This window comes from Neodiprion fabricii, chromosome 6 (genome assembly GCF_021155785.1).
Source record: "Neodiprion fabricii isolate iyNeoFabr1 chromosome 6, iyNeoFabr1.1, whole genome shotgun sequence".
Lineage (NCBI taxonomy): Eukaryota > Metazoa > Arthropoda > Insecta > Hymenoptera > Diprionidae > Neodiprion > Neodiprion fabricii.
In genome coordinates this window covers 8,565,466-8,583,042 of record NC_060244.1, presented here as the reverse complement: position 1 = coordinate 8,583,042, position 17,577 = coordinate 8,565,466, and the positions used below count along the sequence as shown (strand labels likewise).

The window sequence follows — 17,577 nt, the reverse complement described above, 5'->3', positions numbered from 1 at the left end:
GACCGACAAGACCGAGACTGTAATATAACTATTTAGAGTTCATTGATCCTCTTCACTCGGAAGCTTTCGTGATCTTTTTGTACGGAGTACAAAGTCCCATCGCTGCATCACCGGCACTCCGTCAGCGGCAATGAAGTAATTTGTAAGCTATGCCGATCGAGGCTCGGTAATTGTTGACAATGTAAAAAAATAAAATAAAAATAAATAAAATAAAACAAATTCACCAAGATATCAAAGAAAAAGAAATAAAATAATGAAACACGATTGTACAAAGTTGTGGATCAAGAAGACCGTGAATGTTACAATTGTTATAATTTTTAATCCAGCGATACGAACATTGAACCGAATTTCTTTACGACCTTCATCTAATATGTTTTGTCGAATGCTTCGAATTTCTTCTATATCTCCGATCAATATCCGATCCTTCAATTTTTTTATTCAGCTAACGAAAAGGGGAAATCGAATATGATGATACCTGGTACCGAAAACAGCGGTTTGCAACGGTCTCGTCATAATAACGGAATGCAGAAAATCTGTGGTTTTGTTCATCGTGTAATGCAAGCGGGTTAAATTAAACTACCGAATCGTCGCCTGAGTGCCGTTACCTCTTGCAAAGATCTTGACTGAACTTGAAAATCAGCTTTTATATTTAACCCGGCACGAAACGCGCATCACTCGCGTGTCACCAGAAGTTTGAATGACTGTACGTGCAAATCCGTCTCCTTTTCTTCTACGTTCGTAAATAACAAATCATTCTGTCATCTGGTTAATTCAATTCGATTTTTTACGTGACCTTGTTTATATTCACTGTACGAAGCAACGCTCCTCTCTATATTATTTGCGCTAAAATATTGCCGGGTGAACTTAATTTTTCTCTCTTCTGGCGCTTTTTTTCTATCCCCTTTTGTCTTATTTTTTCTTTACGCAGTCGTCGCTAGCCGTGAAAGAACTGCTTGAATTACCTCCGAGCGTATAACGTATCCCGTCCGTGAGTGGGCAGTGGAGTATCTCGTTCAATTAAGTGTTAATTAATGTTACGATATGACGTCAACTCCAACGCCTCCTAAGAAATAAACGGCTCCTCTCGCCAGGGTCGATGCCTCTTTCTCAACTCTTTATTTTCGAGTATGATGCCAACCTCTTGTTTTTCCACCAAGGAAACCTGCAGCGTTCCCCACAACAAGAAATCGCAACGCGCCTATACGGCATGTGTAATGGATAGAGATCATTTTTACAGCTCAAAGTAGTCGCCAAAGTCTCCACGAATCATAGCGATGGAGAAAGATCAGTCCTTAACATCCATATATTCAAACAGTTTTTTAAACGATACCTGTTTTACTCAGCTTTTCTAGTTACGGTAACAAATGAAATTTTTCTCAGTGTAGATGTCTATGGCCTATTTCCCAAAGGACTCCCGAAGACTAAAGAAATGGCTAATCGAACACCGGACTCGGCATGCGGTATGGCGGTGCTAGCGTTTATTCATCCCTTTTTATCCTGCGGTTTCCGGGCCGCTCCAGGAGTCCGGAACCGTGCGGTAGCCATAAAAGAAATGGGTCAGCTCCGGCGGTTGTCGCCAGTCGCCACTTCTCGTGCTTCAGTGCGACACTTCCGTTCGAGAGTGGTCAGCTCCGGTCGGGACAGAAAGACCCTTTCTCACGAGAAATAAATCCCTCCGCCATCTTGGAAGTCATGCAAGGGCAAGTGTTGGATAATGATTGCAGGGTTCGTTTTTAGCAAACACATTTCAAAGGAATAGCTGCGAACCTTTCCTGTGACATCTTCGACTCTCTTTCCGTGTAAGATCTTGAAATGTTTCACATTTTCCATACAAAGTGGAAGATTCGTCACCTCTGGCTTCGTTCAGCAATGGGAGAAGTCTGTATCGTGAGTTCCGTAAAAAGATTGGCGACATCGATGAAAAGGCACTTCACGAATGGACGAAAAATGACATGGAAATATGCATATATCCATAGTTGTGAGACGAGTACACCCAAAAAGGAGTAAAAATTATAGCCACAGAGTGAAGCGCAGAGGCAAACTGGGAAAATAGCTGCCGTCATAAATTGAAAAGAACCAAATTTGTTCGTGGAATTTACAAGACGTACACTGAGAAAAATTTCATTTGTTATAGTAAGTAGAAAAATTGAGTTGAATAAAGTTCCTTTTGCCGAAGGTGCATGATACATGCCAAAGCTTGATCTGCTCGTCCAGCGAATTTGTTTTCTAGGTGCACCGGAAGGAGGATCGAACGAACTGCCATGCAGTCGAGGGTATGCATTGGGAGGCATCCTGGACGCGTAATCGCATTCGTATCGCGGATGAAAAAAGGTTTCGTTGCCTTGAATCTCTTGGAGCCTTGCGGCAGCTGGATGTTGAGGAAACTCTCACTTGACCTTCGGTCAATTATCAATGACCGTATGACTTTATCTCCGAGAATGTGATGATTCACTTGATTCCTCTGCGGAATGCTGCATGGCTGGTGTGTCAGAGACAAGCGCGTGGTGATCGGACGACGGCACTTAAATTCCCGACTCCAGACACTTCCTATCGCTCGCTGCTCGAACTTGTCTAAAAATAAAGCGTCGAATACCGTGCGAGATATCGAATCCTGGACAATCGAATCCACGAACGAGCTCACGCAGAGACAGATTTTTGGTTTGAACAGGATTTCCGGTCATGCCGTTTCATTCGTATGATCAGGAGAAGACTCGATTGTTTTGTATTTTAAGAAGACGGTTTAGTCGGTAAGTGAAATAAAATTCGACGTAAAAATCCGACTACATCGCTTCCGCTACGACGGTCGTTTTAAACGATTCAAGACTAAGCAGCTACAGTCAAAAACCGGGTAACAATGTTGAAGCGAATAATTATTGACATTCCTTGTAATTGTATCATCAGCTCATGGCAGTGGTGGTAAAGTGATTCTGGATTAACAATAAATCGTTGAAATGCAGTTTCTGGTGAAATGGTGCCGTTCCAATGCTTCCCGAATTAAAGTCACGAAAGATTATATTCCTCAGATATTTCACGATGACAGGTGACGATTACGTCGTGATAAACACATTGAAATACCAAAGAGCCATTCCCGATAATTGACGTAATTGAAAATCTATTTGCTTTGAAATGTAAATGCTCGGTATCGTCGCCTGCGGAACGAGAAGCGCGAAGGAAGAAGCTTATGTACGCGAAATCGTTTAATTTCTTGCGGCCTCGTGCGGATCGTCGTTTTGCGGCCGAGGAAATATTTTAATTACCTTAATTAAGGCGCGCTCCCTGGTACTTATGTGGAACTGCGTATACTCGGGGCTAATTATCCGTGGCTGCTATTTAGAACAGCCTGTTATTGTTTTCATTATTTTTCAGACAATTTCGTGCGGTCTAACCTGCCCGCGAACCTTAATTCCAGAGGAAGGGTACACGAGATGATGTTTTAGAGGGACTGGTCTGGGGAATTCTATCTCGACTCGGTCTCATTACGAAAAGCTTACACGCTTCAGTCCCCTTGGGTTTATTTCAGGAACGAGTCATATCTCATAGCGATAATAGAATGACGCGCGTGAAACGAGAGAAAGAAAAACATCCGACGGAAAAACGATTTGCCTTTTCAATTATGCAATTTTACCATTTGTTCCGTGGTTCAGGATTGCACGGGAACACGCAGTGAGGAAACTATCGAGTTAAGAACAGTGAGCTTTTACTCTAAGGGGATTACAATGATTGCGGTATTAAGTCCAGAGTAACATTGTTGAACAGGAACTTTCGCAGCGTGCACTTACGAAAGTTATTACTATCCCGCTTAGGCGCAGTAAAACTTGTACTACAACAATATCGATCACGGAACCTTCTCTACGTAATACCGTATTCGATTTATCTCTTCGTTCGTTTTTTTATCACCAAAACTTTCCTCCACACTCCCTCATTGTCGTCAGTTTTGCACGGATCAGCAAGTGACTCGTATTATACTTGAATACGAAAAACACGTTTAGAAATAGTGAAAAAGTTCCTGGTTAAGCCGATATGTGTTCGAATTTCAAATTCTTCGATCGAACAGATTTATAACGATCCAGGCTCGTGGAACGAAAAATTCCAGAACCGAGGTGACTTGAGAAATAAGAGAATATCGGTGACTTGAGGATGCACATTTTGCAGCATCTTCAAAGTGGTTTTCATATTTTCTACCCACAAGTTTGACCCTCGATTTATTCGTTTGCCAAACTTATTTATTTTTTTTTTATTTGCTTCACTGTGTGTTAAAATGCTGAACATGCATTCTTGAAGTAGAATGGTTTTGGATAGAGCGGAAGATTTTTTAGAAATATTCGCTTCATCGTACGGAACAGGTTTAAGTCTCCTTAAATTCAAATTTTTGATCGTTGGTGAAAAATGGAACGGATTTCTCTTCGGTTCTCGTTCTAAAATTCAAAAAAAAAGAAAAGAAAATAATACTCTTCCATTGGTTTCTTCAAATACCACGCCAGACGAAACCCGGACCTTTGAAAGAAACCAACTCGACCACTCGTGATCTTTCCCAACGGTTGACCTTCGCGTGGAGTTCCCAGCATCGGCGTCTCGTCTCAATTTATTCGGCCGTTAAACCGAAGCTGTAATAAGTCGCTCTCTTGGCTCGACGATGTCAGTTATTGCATTATCGTCCGCTCGTGATTGGCGGATCGAGAGTAAGCAGATCCGGCAATGTTACTTCGGGGGAAAGCACCGCAGATTCCTACGTTACCGATCGGCTCAGGTAAGACGAAGACGTTTTATCGTCGCGTAATTGAACGCCCATCGTCCAGAACCCGGAGTGCCTAACCAACTTCAGGTAGTTAACAACGCACGAGGAAAACCGCGGACGCGATCACGCACCGTCGAGATTTATATATAGAAGGTTGTTAGAATCACTCCGGGTCAGCGCACCTTGCATTAGCCACGCACCAGCTACCCACCTCCGGGTGCCCATTTTTAGCAAAGCAATTCGCGAACTTCCGGTGCTTGACGCCGAACCGTGGATACTTTTGCGGATTTTGATACACCGACGGTGTGGAGGCTGGTTTCACGGTTAAAAATCATCGTCGCAACTCGGATTTGCCGGAAAACTTGCACGTTGTAGTTTTGCTCGTTTCAAGTTCAGCGAATATATATCTGGCGGGAAAAATTTACTATTGTCAGTGAAAATTAGTGAATTTATCGCTGTTCCTTTGAACCGAGTTTGATTCTTTTTTATTCATAGAAAAATGACTCGTTTTGTCACATTCGATTGGTATACTTGCCGCAATGGAACAGGTCTTTTCTCTTCTCGTATTAAAACTTAAGCAGATTTCCATGGATTGAAAAATGTTGTTCCGTCAAAAGGATCGATTTACGAATTTTTCAACGGCATTTTTGAACGAATTTGGATATGAAGCGGGACGTCACTCTCCGATGACAAGTTGGAAAATGATTTGATCGAGTTTTCTTTAAAGCGGAAAACGGACGAAAAATTTCGGAATTAATACAATACGATAACTTTTTGCTACATCAAATAAGAATGGAAGTATAGAATTGAAGACAAATAGTTTGTTAAAAATTCATAATATCTTTCTTCTGGAAATTCGATAATTTCGTCTGAAAATTATGCAAATTAAATCGGACGGAATATATTTAAATGTTTGTTCATTACAAAAAATTTCTGCTATAAGCAATTGCTGTGGCTATTATGAGAAATGATCCAATTTTTACGAGATATACAGGATGCCTAATTTTAATCAATCCAGTCAAATATTTCGAAAACCAAAAGTGACTCACAATGAAAAATTTGATGCACTTTCAGATGCCGATGGAAAAAATTTACTGTTCCGTTTAAAACGACCAAGTTGACCTTTGTCTGATCTTGGCGGGTCCACTTACGGAAAATCTGACACTTTCGTTTTCTTTGTCTCTTCGAAACTCACAACTTTCGTCTAAAAAATTTTTTACACTTTGGGGTTTTCGAGATATTTGACCGGATTGATTAAAATGAGACAGCCTGTAAACGTTGGAATATCAAGTGAAAATGTAAATGAGCCGAAATCTTTACTACGAACGAAATAATTTCTTTCAACAATTGGTGCCACGGTAAAAACTAGAAATTGCTTATCCCCGTCGTTGCAGGTCAAACCGACGAATTAATCTTCTAGCATTCGCCTTGTTTTTCATTTTTATTCTTCGTTCTTTTCCTCTCTTTCCCTCTTTTTGTTTACTTTGTTTAATTACACACAGTTTTCTCATAGCTCAGGTACATGGAAAGTTTTTATCCCGAGCTCGTTAGTCGCGTACAAACATGATATGAAAATTTCACGGTTTCTCATCGCGCTGAGGGCTTTCTTTGAGCATGATTGAACAATAAAGAACTTTTACGATGGCAAATTTTTCGCTCTGTCTTGGCTCGTGGCGTGCCTTCTATTTTCTCTCAGACGGCACTGAATTATTACTGGCGAAAGAAGCTCGGAAAAAATAAAAATAACATAAGAACAAGAAGAAACAAGGAAAAGGCTCGTAAATCTTCAGCTTTCTCTGCGTACGTGTACAGGCTCGGAAAATTGGGAATGATTTGGTGGATGATTAATTCGGCGATGACGATTGAAATTCAGCCAAGATTCATCATTTTACAGATCCCTGATCTAATTCAATCTAATCGTAAGTAAGTTTAGATTAATTACTTCATACAAGACTCGTTAACGTCTTAATTTCTCACTGCATTCATTAAATACAAGATAAAGTGAATTACCGAAACTAGGTGATATTTATAAACTCAAGTGTACTACATAAAACTGTTTTGCATTGGAAGCTCGTTTAATTGTTCAAAATTTGTTTTAAACAGAATTAAATTATGAAATTTATTTTCTTTCAGTCCAGTTCCAGAAAGTTCGAAGTAACTTTGGCTTTTCGATTTAACGCTTTTGAAATAACATTCAATTGATATACTATGAAAAATCCAATCTGCGTACATTTTGAATAAATAATAAGCTAGTATATATCGAAACTAAAAAATATCTCTTGACACTTTCCAGTGATGAAATAAAATCTGTAATTGACTGCAGGTATATTTAAACATTGCAGTTTAATTACTTCTCAGAAATTAATTTCACCGTCAAAAAGAGTCTTACGAATCAAGCGAATCATTAGGAAATTCAGAATTGCTAATTTGAGCGAACCCCTTCGCGTTGAATTTTGCTAAATTAGGGTGATTTCTCATACTTCCGTAACTCCTTCTGCACCCCATTTGAATTCAGATACCCGTCCGAAGTTTTCGTTGATTTAAATATTTTCAACGTCGAGTATTAGTGCACGAGCGAATAAAATTCCGGAACTCGTTCGTTATTCTCAATCGCGTAAATCGAAGTCTATCGAATTGTCCTTTGACGCTTTTATGCTCTGCTCCATTTCCGATAAGTTAGCAAATTAAGGCGCTCTGAGGAACCGCGTGTCGGTAATTGGAACTGTCTTTTGAGACCGTGAAAATTCGCACATTATACTCGCATATTGATGTCAGTCCTCCAAAGGATCAACGGTGAAAGAGGAAAATGAAACGGTCGGCGACTGTCGATGCAATTAATTATTTTTTAATTACCTGTACTGCGGCGGCCTCTTCCTTTACAACATCCCTTGCTTTGATCACTTTCGATTCTGCGAACAAATTTCAATCGCATAATTATTCGTTACTCTTGCAAATTGCAGCGTCTGATTTTAAACGTTTAATATTCAAGATACATACGTTGCTGGGAATGATTACGTCGAATTTGTAAATCTGAAACTCTGCCTAACGAAATCAAATGTTAAATTGAACATAATAATTCGAATTTCCAGTACCGAATATCTTTATATTCTATGAATCCGTAATTATTATACATCTCTTTCATTTCCTTTGTTGTAAGAAATTTTTTACCCGCTTAAATTATTTACTACAGTATATACCTATCTATAACACGTCGCATCGGATTTTGCTTTGCGTGTTTTTACGATAAAACATTTTGTCACTGAATACATTTACGTCAAAAGATTTAACAATACTAACGAATAAATTTGACGTACATCGGTACGATGTATCGAATTATGCGGACGTGTGTTACGGAGTTATTTATTTCACGTTGCAATTTTCCAATTCAATTTATTTTGCAACAGTTTTTCATCAGCACTAAAAGACGATTAAATAATAAGTGAAGTGGCTTGGGATTAATTAGGACCAAAAATACTTCTTGAGTTCGTCATTCTTACTGCACTACGAATGAGATAAATAGAGAAACATTCGAATTCTTGTCTTTCATTGGCTTTTGATGCATTTGGATAAAATGTTTTTGTCCTATCGAGCTATAGCCGCGGGCTTCTGGGGCCAATTAGCGATGTTTGGTTCGTGTCACGTTGACATTCCGATTGATAAATACGTGTTAATTGGCAAAGAATCTATTCATACGCGTTTTGTACAGGCTGCTTTACATATGTTTGATAACCGTTGATATATGTGGGACATTTCGCTACACTCAAAAACGAATGTTCAACCCTGAATATCTCGAGTCTGGTATCAATTTTTTCTTACACGTACTTGTTCTATTTCTAAAATGCACTCAGATTTGATTTAACGATTTATTCTCCTTTGATTACTTTTCTCCGATCATGAAGTGTTTCAGTGTGAAAAAACTGCGAACTTATAAAACGACAAATATGAGTGGAAAAAAATTGTCGTCTCCAATGTCGGAAATAATTTGTCTCTCATTTAATCTATTTATTCGTATATTTCGTCAACAACTAGTGAAATTAGTATAACTTTTATAGATGCAACGTCTTTCTGGATTTTTTGGAATGGAAAATCATATTAATTCATTGTACATAAAAATCCGAGTGTTCCACCCGAATCTTGTCCAAACTGTCAAATACCTTAGCAACAATATATCCTGCGTGTTTAAAATGCTGCCTTTAACCAGAAATTTTTCAAATTCTGACAATGTGCGTTACTTTGAAGGTACAAAGCGTTGCAAATTAACAACGGCTAGAGAAAAAATGAAAATGATTTTTGTAACTATTTCCTGCGAATAAATCACGTTATATTCTTATTTATACCTTACTTATATATATAATCAAGTAATTCATCTAATCGTAACATGCTTTTATCTTGAAGGGCTAAGATTCCCTTGTTTAATTATAAAGGGTGAAGGGGTACCTTTGTTACAATATATACCAAATTCAGTTCTCTCGTTCGCGGGAAGTTCAATGCCTTGACGGTTATAAATTAAACCGTGCGTATTTCCGGGGAATAAAAGACTAAAAGTGGAATGATTTTTTCCCACCGTTGTAAATTCCATACTGCCGGATTTTCCCCCCTCTCTTTTATTCCCTATTAAAATATCTCGATCGTTAGTCCCAAGTTCCTTGTTCGTATTGACCTTGCAGCAATCATGTAGCACACAAGTAGAAAGCCAGTCACAGCAAATTGCCATTCCTCGATTAAACGAGGCGCGGCATCAGTTTCGCACTTCCGTAATTCGAGAACTAATCGATTGGTAATCGGTTACGTCAATAGAATTTTATTATCGTGAGATACGGCGATGTTGTAATATTGTCATGTTACAGAAATAGACGTGAGCGAAGATTTGTTTCAGAAAAATTGTTATTCGTTATTTATTTCAATTTTTGAGCATTTTTGAGAAACGTTTTTCTAGAGTCACCAATTTTCTAGATTCACAGTTTAAATCAAAAATTTGCACCTCATATTTCGCTTCAATTATAATACGAATTTGAAAATTTCAAGTTTCTAAGCGGCTGTCTCATTCAAATCCGTTCAACATAAAAATGATTCATTTATTATTTATTCATTTCAAAGCAAAAAAAAAAAAAATGCAGAACACGTAAGAAAAGATCTGGTTTAATTTCACCGTCGCATCGATGTTGTCGTATGTGATATATTTTTTTCTCATGAACTTTCCGCAATTGCTTGATACGTTATAACGCTCCAGCGTTGAATCCGCGTAACTTTGACCCACATTTAAATTTTCCTTGCCACCGGTTTTTTCTATTTTGTTTTATTTTTTATTACCTTTTTTTTTTTTCATTGTTACCGAATAAGGCATCGTTGCACAGCAATTAAGACTTCATCTCGAATTGCGAGGAGACAGCTTGCGGGAACGCAATTAGGTCGGAATCAGGATAAGCGAGGTCGAAAGCTTTCGGTGAAAAGCTCTCCTTTTCTCTATTTGCCAGCCCATCCATCGCTGCAGAGTCAAGGACTACTGCTCAGGTCTCGGAGGAAAAGAGGAAGAGAGAGAGAGAGAGAGAGAGGGAGGCTCCAACTAACGTACATTTCTTAAATTAATTTCCATTTGCTGTGTATAAGGTACAGTGGCTCAAAGCACGCGACTACGACTTCCACCTTTTACAATGGAGCCAATTCAACCGAGCAGCCCTCGCCTCGTCACTTGGAAAGAAATTATATGCGCGCTCACATACTGCGGATGTGGATTTAAGGGCCAACGCATTCGGAACAAAGGAACTACTCGTTGCGGGTACGCTTCGCTCGGTTTTATACTCTACATTCTGCCCTCTGATTAGCCTCGCGTATTGTGTTTTGTTCCTTTCCTTATTTTTGGCATTCGAAAAATATGCGGAGAATCCAATAAAAATATTACGTGTAAATAACTGCTCGATTTAACGATTCGATAATGAAAAATAAAAAGGAAACTAGATCGGATCAAATTTGTTGCACGTTTTTTTACGGTATTTTTGACGCATCTATAATTCGAAACTGAAGCCATGAAAATGGTGTAAATTTTATTCAAAATTATGAGAGAATAATTTTGATAAATTTGTATTGGATAAAAATTTGTTTCTTCGATTTGTAAATTTGGCAGAATTTACGGAGATAATTGAAAATTCAGATTACCTTCGAAAAAGTGGTAATATTTGTTTTCCTCCGCGGATTCAAACACTGTTGTAGTTAAATTTCAAACGCAACTGCATTGGCATGAAAAAAAAAAGGATTCTCAAAAAATATGGATTAGTCCGATTTTCTTGCTGTTCGAAAAGAGACAGTTGTCATCAATTTTGACAATTGTACTGAACAATATAAACGAAATATGACTCGAACGTATTAAAACTTGTATACGACGTTGATTAATGCAATTTGGCTTAATTATGGATAAAACATCCGGACGAGTTTATAAAGTTCAGAACGAAAATATAGTTTTTCTTTCTTATTTTGCTACGATGCATAAAACGCGATATTAATGATCGACGTGCTCATCTGCTAGCCTCCGGTTACGCCCACGTTTCCCTTATACTTGAATTTTCTACGTTGTAAACAATTTATACCCTGGAAGTTACCTTGTTCCTGCATCTCCTCTTCCGCAGGTATAAAGTAACCTTTAAGGTCTTTAAGTTCACTGCGCAAGCGAGCTTCGATTTGATACGTGTACGAATAACGATTACGGCAACGTTCGCTCAATATACTTTTTGTAATACGTTGTATTTCCTTTTTTCACTGTATTTTGATTTGTATTTTGTTATTCGTCACAAATTGAGGTTGCGAAACCCCGAAAGTTAACGAAATTTTTTAACTAGGTTCAACGGTGCGATAAATTGACGTAGAATATCAAAAATTTCATCCGAACTTTCAATCGACTTGATGTTTACTTCACATTTTTGCGATTCGGGTACACCAATTGTAAATCTACTGCCCAATTCCGTCGTTTGAAAATCACGATTGGGTTAGAATGGTGTGAAAAGTGCTCGAAAATAATTTTTTATCTAGCAATGCTGAAGCTACGAGGTTTCACGCGATCATGGCAGCTGAGTGGTAAGAGATCAGAACAAAAGGCTTCTCACTATATATATTCGATGTAAATTCAAGTCTTTCGGTTGAGCCTCGGTGATCCAATTGTCTAGAACTCGATTTTCCTTCGGATGAAAATATACCTTGGGGATTTGGTTTATGTATTTGATGGCAGGGAAATCAGACTTGCAGATATCGTCTTCCGCTGGATTGCAAATTCGATTTATGAGGAATGATGACACCTTTCGGAGACCAGAGACTGCCGCGATGATTGCATAATATTCTGTAGGTTCAATTCGATATTCGCACAACTCATATTGTACTTTTATCCGAAATATAATAATGCTTCACAGAAAATGAGTTATGCATATCGTATTCCAAACGATTTCTCAAGATCAATTCCGGTTTTGCAAATCTTAAATCTGTGTAATACGTTTGCATAATTTATTTCACATACATAGACGAAGGATATTTGCATAATTTTTATCTCTCCTCGCGAACGAAAATATTGCTTTCAATGAATGGAATTGATTATTTTTCAAGGATAACTTCGCCAAGATTTACAACAAAATCAACGAAAAGATTATACATTTTGTAATCCTTCATTTTCCGCATTAGGTTTGCAAGAATTGAAAATTTTTCTGTCAAACCAAATACGAATAACTCTGAAATCACGTATGAAAGTTGCCCAAATTCTTTTTGTACAAAATTATTGCCCAGAGTCGTCTCCAGGGTAATTTAGAAAAGGCATTAGAGAATAAAAAGGTACAAACATATTACTAAATTTTTTTTAGAAAAGCTTCCAAGTCAGCGATTTTTAATCGAATTCTACCTCGGAACTATAATCGAAAAATTTCCACGAGTAATTTCTTGCGATACCAACATTTTCACAATAAAGTTGCAAAAGTATAAACCGTACAGTAAAACCAAAACACGAAAAAAATAATGTTTCTCTGTAAAATTTTCTCAAACCCTATAAGCAACAGTTTCGAAAAAAATATTTCTCGCTTCTGAACATGGTGGTTGTGTCGACGCTTTTTGAGGTCATCTTTCGTTCGGGTAAAGTGAACAGTGTCCCATAAAAACTTTCTCCGTTGTAAGCAGCTGTTTCTCTCGCATGCCTGTACGTATGTATATGCATACACATGTATACACGTATGTTCGAAACCGCAAAACGTGGCAGGCAGATATATCCTCAATTTGCTCGTGCGGCGTTGTGTCACGATCAGATATCTGTGTCAGTTAACAGATGAAGAAAATTGCGAGATGAGCCCGAAGCCCCTCGGGGTGGCCGCCATTACGTCATATCCCACGATGCTGACTGCAGAAGAAGTTACATCCCACGTCCGGACACAGTTGCTGCTGCTTTTGCTATTGCTGCCAGCATCGCTGGGTAAGACAGACAGAGAGAGAGAGAGAGAGAGAGAAAGAGAGAGAGAGATTTGTTCCATTTATCAATAATTTTACGAGAAAACTGTAATTGCTCATCGCAGTAATTTGACTCATCGTGTTAATTTCGCACCATTTTGCGTCTCTCGGCGAGAAATTATTATCACACGGATTCCCCGCAGACGCGACAAAGTTCTCGTATGGACGTCACACTCGTGTTTAATGCATTCAGGAATATTTAGAAATTCTAATTTCCTTCACACCTCAAGTGTGTTAAGTCGCTGTACGTCTGTTTGGAGAAAGTAGATTCGAGGTCTCGCGTAAGATTATGAAAAAATCGTGTGGAACATCCGAGGTATTGTTTATCATCGATAATTGTCGAAACAACCGCGGGGCGAAATATTTTTGGATCAGTTTTTAATTACTTTCTTTTTTGAAACATTGCAACTATCGATTCCCTTCGCGCGACAAAATTTTTCACAGTTTCGAGTGTGATCGGGATTTTAAAAAAATTATGTGATTACAAAAGTGCTCTTGGATTAGTATCGGAAAATACACAGTTTCTGATGCATTTTTGCCAGTTATCAGAAAACTATATTCTACAATCAAAAAAAGCAATTCTTACGGAATGTTTCAATTCTCGTGCTTGATTGTCGCAATTCTTGTTTAAAAAATTGATAATCGATTGTAAATAATCCGTTGTTATGACACATGTGCTAAATATCATTCCGGGATAGGAACGTTGACTAATAAAATTAAATGAATAAACATTGAACCTGAATAATAAATTATGATGTTACTCATTCCGTCGCATTCGATGTGGAATTTTCAATTTATGGAGAATATTTATCTCGGCTTATGGAGGCAGAAGAGGAATATGGATGCAGCGGGTGCAGTTTGAGTATGTAAATCGTTAGTTAAATTCTTGGAATGTCGGATAGACGTAGACTCGCGTCGCGAGTTACACCATTTCACCAATTTGAAAATCAAATCTCTGAAAGCGGGTACCGGGCGCTGCCTTGGCGATAACCCACATTCGCCGAGTTAAAAACAAAAGGCACTTCTCGCGGTATATTTGCAAGTCAGATTGCGAAAAAAAGAGTTTCAAAACTAAATCGAACCTAACGAGAATCGGCCCGCAGACTTTTCGCCAGATTAGGCGAATGACCGTGTTATGCAGGTTTTTGCCACGTGAAGAATTGATAATTCCGAAGCACTTTAAGCGGACGACAATCGTCCAACGCCAGATGAGGACGTGGGTCGAACGATTACACCGATGCTGATCGACGAGTGAAGTGTATCTCATTTAGCATAATTACGTTAATGACCTCAGTCATCGTCCCAATTCCGATCGCTGGCTGCGGAGAATTACACGAGATTGATCTGATGTAACGCACTGCTGTAACTGCTCGTCGTATGGTTATGATATTCCATTTGGGAATTACGTTGTCAGAGATTCGTGAACTTCCAGCAGGCCAGCTTGGCAAACAAAAGTCTTTTGAGATAGTAAATACAAAGCGTGGTAATCATTTTATTTGGAATGCAAAATACTTGACAAAACTTGTGCTTGAATCAGTTTTTATTTCAAATATGATGTTGAATTATACAGTTGTTCGTAATTTATAAGTGGTTGAAATCGAAAATTCGGAATTCGATTTCGTATTTCAAGTACACAATATTACAGGCATCCAGAATATTCCATTCCGATCTATCGGCAGATCGGTGATTCATATCTCGACCGATTAAACTGCAAATGAAACAAACGGCCATGGATTAATCTTCCGAGGATTAAACTAATGGCAGGCAAGCAATAATCATTGGCTCAAAGGCTTCCCGCTTGTTCCATTCAACGTCCTTTCACGAGTCGTTCAAATATGGTCCAATGAAATTCGTGAACTATATTTGAGCAGATGAATTTTCTATAGACGCAATCTGAAACCAATAAAAATTCCGGTCTACATCTTTGTCACGAATTCTAATTTCTTTGTAAGAATTTAGCAAGAATGCGTGTTACCAACCAAAGAAAAAAAAAACATTGAAAAGTAGGAAAGGATCACGATAAGTTTATATAAAAAAGTGAAAACAAAAACACTGTGATGAGATTCAAAAATTTGTCAGAGAATTTTACGCATGCTCTGTTCGAAATGTGTTTTGCAAATTAACTAATCAGGGCTGCGGTCAGCTTTGTCTACTCTTTCTCTATCATGGCTTTCGCTTTTCACTCGGGTTCTTTTTAAGAGATTCAATGTCGCGCCAAGGTCAGACGCTCATAGTTCGAGATCGACAGGATTCACAGTCTAGCTTGCAATTAATTGATTGTTCTGTGAAAATGGCGAAAAATGGTCCATGAAAAATACCGTGTGGGTATACAGGTTCTAAACTTTTCTATATCCGTCACATTTCAACGAATCGACTGTACTTAATACAGTAAAATACATCGCAAAGCATTAATTTTCCGGTAAAATCTGAGTAGATTTTGAGTGAAATATTTGACGGCAGATCGATGAATCGCGTAAAAGTTTGAATATTTTGTGAATAAAATTTATGGAACATCGACGAGTCACCTAGATTTGCACGATGAATAAGTGACGAGAAAATGAATTTGAATAAACTGTCGTTGTGAAGCGAACAAAAGCAATCGCGAGGCGTGCATGCGAAACCATTTCAGGCGCAATAAGTTGTGCCTTGCAAATATTTAACTGCGAAAATAAGGCAGGTCTGTTGGGTGGGAAAAATCAATACGATAACCAGCAATCTACGCGTCAAGGAAAGTTCCCGCAAACTAATGTTGTCAGGCGATCCGTAATACATACTTGCGAATCTATCTCTTAGACTTGAAGAAAATCAAATCCCTGCATACTCGAAAGCAAGTTTTTGTCTTACATTATCGTGAAATTGTTTTGTCGATAACTTCAATATAAGAATTTATGAAATTCAAGTTACGTGCAAAATTATATTTCTAATGAGATGAAACATTTTATTGTTGGATTTTGCACAAACGAGGAGTTGACGAACGAAACGGTATAAAAATTATTTTCAAAGTTTTGTGAATTCCTTCCAAAGAAATTCCCGTTTCCCACGTTTCAAGAAAATGTGTCGTTGCTTAGACGGGGTGGTAAAATAAGTTGGGAAAAAATTTCCTTTTTCCGTCTTCGGACAAAGTTTGAAGAATGTTGTACTAGGAAAAAAAAAAAAATACAAAAAAGAAAAGAAATGGCGGTGAATGGTTTCGTAAGTTATAGGTATCTGAACGAACTTTGAGAAAGTTTACAAATTGTGTCTATTCAACGAAAACTGTCGAAATTCTTCTCTGCGAGTTTCCGAACTAAATATGTACGTGCAATTTGTCCTTCGAACATTTTTACAGTTCCATAATATTATCGTCTTCTTGATTCAACAAGCGATAACGGCAAGCAAATCAGCAGAATACTGGAAATTGGGTGAAAATAAAGTAAAAAAAATATGAACAAAAAAACGAATTATTCGACAATAGAGTTACAAAAACTTTTGTTTATAAAGTACAAATTCTGAATTAACCGTAAAAGCTTGTAAAACCCGTAATTCAATCTTTTCAACAGCTTGATCAGCGTTGTATTTGCGTTTATTGAACCTCGTTTCTTCACGTTTTTGCATTTCAACGCACACTCGTGACTCTGCTGACGTTTCCTTTTTTTTTATCACATTTTCTCCGATCGTGTTAATTGAACAACAAACACCCGTCGCTGAGAAAATCCGATGGGAGAGGCGATAATTTGAAATAGAGGGGTAACCTTCGCAATCCGTCGATAAAAGCGCGTAGTGTCAGTGGCTGAATACCGAATTTAATATAAGCTCCCCCCCCCCCCCCCCCAGCGCTCTCTCTCTCTCTCTCTCTCTCTCTCACCCTGGATGGCGTTCCTGGATCCATTTACCACCGACCGCAGAACCGCGTGGTTCGATAATAATACAGGCAATCGTTGATACATCGAGGCGGGGGCGAATGGAAGGAAGAGGCGGGTCAATTGTGCTCGCAAAACCTTTCGCCGCTTTGTTACCCACGAATGTAGGCACCAACCTTCTAAGGTTTCTCGGAGCTTGCGAGGCGAGGGTCGGACGAAATTAAAGCCTCCTATGTTGCCTCGGAAAACAAAGGCATGCCGAGTTTCTTGAGGGACCTGTTAGCCGATTGGATAACTCCGTGCTACGTGGGGTTAAAGCTAAACCTGTTTAACGATGCCTCCTCACTCCTTGTGTCGGGTCCAACTTCACCTAGAACACTTTATCCCTCTAACCGGCGACTCAAAATATTTGTTAAGCCCCGGGGACGAGTGGAAAAAACTAAAACCTGAGCAAGAAACGATTTTCTATTCGTTACAGGGATCCGTGCTTACGAGTTACCAAACGAACCTGTTTTTGCAAAGAAGGCTTGCCAA

At 38.5% G+C, this 17,577-nt stretch overlaps 1 protein-coding gene across 1 annotated transcript in view; it reads right to left on the bottom strand.

The window, feature by feature from the left end:
• LOC124184619 (brain tumor protein) overlaps positions 1-17,577 on the bottom strand; it is a 154,718-nt gene that overhangs the window by 116,877 nt on the left and 20,264 nt on the right. The window contains exon 2 of the mRNA XM_046574543.1: positions 7,589-7,644. The gene's annotated coding sequence lies outside the window, so the exon portion shown is untranslated. The remainder of the gene's footprint in view (positions 1-7,588; positions 7,645-17,577) is intronic.